At 34.4% G+C, this 5197-nt stretch overlaps 1 long non-coding RNA gene across 1 annotated transcript; it reads right to left on the reverse strand.

Moving 5' to 3' along the window:
* Positions 1 to 3411: 3411 nt before the first annotated feature.
* Positions 3412 to 4915, reverse strand: LOC128019198 (uncharacterized). The gene is made up of 3 exons (XR_008185098.1): positions 4676 to 4915; positions 4490 to 4562; positions 3412 to 3624 (listed from the first exon to the last, which is right to left on the reverse strand). It is a non-coding gene; the product is annotated as an uncharacterized LOC128019198 (long non-coding RNA).
* Positions 4916 to 5197: the final 282 nt, after the last annotated feature.

Below are 5197 nucleotides of genomic sequence, written 5' to 3' on the forward strand. Positions count from 1 at the left end.
CCCTATATATCATTTGAGTTAATTATTCTGTAAAACTCATTGTTGCTACAATACCAACATTTAATTTGAGAGTAAACTATCCCTTTAATATTGAAAATTGGTCCTTAAAATAAAGTGTTACCACTATAGCTAGTAAACTAGTTGTATACCTAGAGTTTACTTCTAAAGAAACAATTAAATATGCACTAGTCGTGTACAAATATACTGCTAGAACATTGATATTAGTATACTTACTAAACTAAAATCTACTTGGACAATATAGTTGAACTTGTCTCATTCTGTTCTGTTTACATTCTGTTCCTGGTTCTGCTTTAATTGCCTGAGTTCTTGTTCCTTGTTTGTTTCCATGGTTGTTCATTTGTTGTTCACCCATTCCGAGTTCTGTTAATGATTGTCTCTACTCGCGTATTTAATCCCTGAGTTCCTTCTGTTCATTGTTTGCTCTCCTTAATGTTGTAAGTGGTTGCATTTCTCCTCTGATTCTCCTTCGTGTTAATTATTCAATTGTGAAACAGACTATTGATGCAAAGTCTGACTCATTTTCATGAACTGGTTCTTTCGGACTGTGATTATTCATTATGAATTAAACTGCCATTAACATTTTAAAAATAGTTTTCACATTAAATATATTATTTACATTTTGCAGCGTCGTTGTTGGGACCATAACAGTTGGCGCAGCCTGATCTTTGAGCAAAGGTATTTTGGCAAAGCCAGCATCATACTGTGATAATTTTTCAAAACAGTCAGAGGTGAATTGTAATGAACACATGGGGAAATTAGCACTGACTGGGACGTTTCACTGAATCGATTTTTCTCTGAAGTCGGGATCCTTCGACAGTGTATACAAATATGTTGTTTATCCACAGCCAGGAACAGCACATCGTCTGCCTGGCAATGCAATCTTATTGAAAACAACTGCTCCTTCAGACCCACTCACTGCACATCGACCGTTACCATACTTGGCAAATGTCATGACTTTGACTTGTTTTTAATATGTGTGTGGTCACAGTTTCAATGACTTATCTTTCATGTTGGATACCAGTCACAACTGACCAATATTGAGTAGCCTTCACATAAACGTGTGTATGTTCTACATAAGGGGTTTCCAACCAGGGGCGCGAGCATCAGTTAATTCAGAGATGTTCCCTTGAGGATTTATGAATATGAGTTAGCAAATCTTTAGCCATTCACTAAGGGGCAATCTGACTTCCACTGCTAGTCGGTAGTTAGAGCAGAGTTGGCTCGAGTATTAGTGATGCTTATTGACAGTGTAAGATGTGTGTCAAGGCTCAGTTCTAGGGCCGCTACTCTTCACGCTTTATATGTTACCCTTGGGAGATATCATCAGGAAACATGGTGTTAGCTTTCACTGTTATGCTGATGATACGCAGCTCTATATTTCCTCGCAGCCAGGTGAAACACACCAATTTGAAAAACTAATGGAATGCATAGTCGATATAAAAAATTGGATGACGAGTAATTTCTTACTGCTAAATTCAGAAAAAACAGAGGTGTTAATCATACACTCTTAAAAATTGTCCCGTTAAAAAACAGTAAGTAACTGGCAGCACAGTTGCCAGCAAGTTACTGTTAAATTAACAGTGTCTTGCTGTTGTTGAAATTTACAGTTTGTTACTGTTTTTGGAAATACAGCATAAAGCTGTTATTTTATAAATTAACAATAAATTACTGTCAAAAGCATTAACAGTTAGTTGATGGTTTTTTTTTCTTTTAACTGTAAACTACAAACTACACACTGCTAAGAAAAAAAGGTGGAATTATTTTTCTAGATATTTCTTTAATTTTATGAATTAACCCTTTGAAGTCTTGCTATAAAACCATGTTTTAATACAACATAAAGATATAGCCTTTGAAACATTAAAAATTCAACACAAAGTGTAACTTCAAATTTGTTTTATTAAAACTTGAAAAAAAAGCCACTTTAAATCACAAAATATTCTCAAAATTAGTGGCTGATGCAAGTGGAATGACTAAAACTTAAGCCTCAGAGTAAACTTTCGTTTAACTGAATAAACAAATAATTTACATAACATTAGAAAAAACTAAATGAGTGACTTAAGCGAACTGCTGAGAGAATAAGAATTACTAAATTATTAGTGAATAAGAGTTACTGAATGAAGAAATAATTCAATGATGAATGAAGTCAAAATGTAGGTATTCAAGAATGAACACCTGAAAAAATTGTGCGACTAAACACACTAAAAACATGTTTTTATCATGTGTGAAGAGTATGTGTACGGTGTGTGTGTGTGGTATGTCAGTGGATGAGTGAGTTCACTTATATGAAGTCCCATTTAAAGTCCATTAGCTTCTTAAGTAGACTGGCAACCCGAGTGTTGACTGATTTCTTTTTGTGGCCGACCTTCCCTGTCCGCTTTGATAGGACTTGTCCACCCTTGGTGCCTTTTTCAGGATTTATTCCAATGAAGCACCTGAAAAACAAATGCATACATTCAGAATTAGTGTGGGTAAAATTTTACATAACGAGAATGTGAATAGAAATTATCATATGATTCTAAGCATCTAACCTCTGAATAAATTCCAACGTGGATGCAGCCTCAGCTTGGTACTCCACATTGAAATTGTAGAAAGTTGAAAACACAGCAGCAAGTCCAGACAGAAAACTTGGCTGGATGCCCTCACAGATTATTTGCCCCTCAAAACTAATCATCCATTTATGAATTCTGCTTCCTGGTTTTTCACCTAAAACATTTCAAAGAAAAAACAATGTCAGACAGTCATATAACACTAATTTTCTACTGCCAGATTGCAAACAAATGCAAGGGAAACTGAAATGATTTTACCTAGTCACAAAGCCCTGTTCTTTTAACATAACATATGCATTTCAAAATGCTGATTGTGGACTGGTCTGGATAGACACTGAAGTCAACATGTGCATTATACTGTGTATTGTGAAATAGTTGCTGCAATTTTTATGATTTATTTAACTCAATATTTTTGCTCAGTACAGTTGAAGGGTTAAAAAAAAGTAATTAATTAGTCCCCCTCTCTTTCAAAGAGTTTTCATTTTCAAAACACAAATGAAACTATTTTTAATATTCTTTCATCATTTCTGTTCATTAAAAGTCCAGTCAAATCCAGGTTAAATGGAAACTCAAACACGCTAGCCTGACAGACCAGAACAAACTTCACGTCAAGCAAGCATGTTTGAGCTTATTTGCTGTATGATCAATGATGAATGTTTATACACGAATAAACAAATAAAATTCATACATTTACAAAAATTTATGAAACATTTTGAAGCATCAAAGTTTTTTTTTTTTCAATTGATTAACAAAAATGCTGAAAGAATTGTATTAATATATTCATTTGTTTTCCAAAGATGAATAAAAGTCTTAAGGGCTTGGAATGACATGAGTTTGGGTAAAAGATAGCAGAATATTTATTTTGTGTGACCTGTCCCTTTCAGTGTTGTACAGAAGCATTTACCATGTTTTTTGAAATACAGAAAAAACATTCTTAATGGCTTATGTAATAAAATAGACTATACATTCATATAGTTCTATACATACCAAAGAGTATCAGTCGAGGAGTTGAAGGTAGTTCAAGTGTCCTTTCTACATCAGCTGCAGTGGAAGATGCCTAAGAAACAGTAACAATGATGAGGACACAGAGACAAAATACACTAACAATATTTTTGATGAAAAATATTGAAGGAATTATCTGCATATAGTGGACTTCAATGGTGCAATGATGTGGACTTTAAGATGGGAATAAAACTGAGTTAGTGTATCACATTTGTCATTGTGTTGTCTGTAAAGATGTGATTTTAAAGCTGCTAATTTAGCAAATTTCCTGTTAAAGTCCTGGATGCAACAATGAAGAAACAAGTTAGGGGTATTGCTGTGAATCCTCATGTGCTTCACATAGACCACTGGAGTACTGCATTGCTGCCTGCATAACTGACACCCAAACTTGCTGACAAGTCAAAATGGACAGTCTTTGGGAACGAAAAAACGTAACTCAAACAATCTCAACAATAACAAAAGAAAATCTCCACAAAAATAAAACTGCCATTGGCCTACTGTACTGGGTAAAGTAACATTGCAATACAAACCAACAACGCAAAATAAATCAACATGAATTATTCTTACTGATTATTATATCGCGTAACTTATTCTATCAAGCCAACTTGGATTGAAGCAATCCAAAATACAGCCAACAATAAAGTAACAAAACGACAACACTATTAAGAAAAACTTCCCTCGGAATACAGTTATGTACAAATTAGAAGAACAAGCTTACCCAAATTCGCAAGCACAACGTTATTGAAATCAACGTTTTGTCTAATATACACTATTAGGCATTAAATGAAAAGATAGCAAGATAAAATTAGCAAACGAGAAGACGATAATTTCAGCGTGTTACAGATACATCAATATTACTTCGTTGCTATTGTGTTAAAGGCTTACTTTGCAGAATTTATATCATGTTTGATTAAACTCACCTTGTAATCGGGGGATATCTGAATCTATCCAGCTCCAATCTATGATGCCGTTGGAACGTTGACGATTTTAGCACTGAAATGGACATATTAAACAGTTACAGCCTCAGCATCTACTTATCAAAGTTATTTGCACAGTTATTTGCAATTGCAAACGTGTATTTTGTGTGAAAGGAAAGGTGCACTCACCGGTTAAATCACAATATAAAGACGGATGAAAATCCACATGTGCTCGCTGCAGCTTTCTGTTCCCAAAATACTGTTAAGTACTGTTTTCTTTCCTTCGAGCAATAAATACGGTAAAATAACGTTAAATTTTATCTAGGTCATTTCACCGAACGTAAATAAACAGGTAAGCACTGCTTTTTAAAATAACGGGTTTATACTGTTAAAATTTTGACGTAAATTAACAGCAATTTTTAACAGTGTAGGGCCTAAAAACTCTGCTTGTAATAACCTAGAACACTGTCTAAGACTTGATGGTTGCTCTGTCAATTCTTCGTCATCAGTTAGGAACCTAGGTGTGCTACTTGATCGCAATCTTTCCTTAGAAAGCCACGTTTCTAGCATTTGTAAAACTGCATTTTTCCATCTCAAAAATATATCTAAATTACGGCCTTTGCTCTCAATGTCAAATGCAGAAATGTTAATCCATGCATTTATGACTTCAAGGTTAGACTATTGTAATGCTTTATTGGGTGGTTGTTCTGC

This window comes from Carassius gibelio, chromosome A8 (genome assembly GCF_023724105.1).
Source record: "Carassius gibelio isolate Cgi1373 ecotype wild population from Czech Republic chromosome A8, carGib1.2-hapl.c, whole genome shotgun sequence".
NCBI classification, from domain to species: Eukaryota; Metazoa; Chordata; class Actinopteri; order Cypriniformes; family Cyprinidae; genus Carassius; species Carassius gibelio.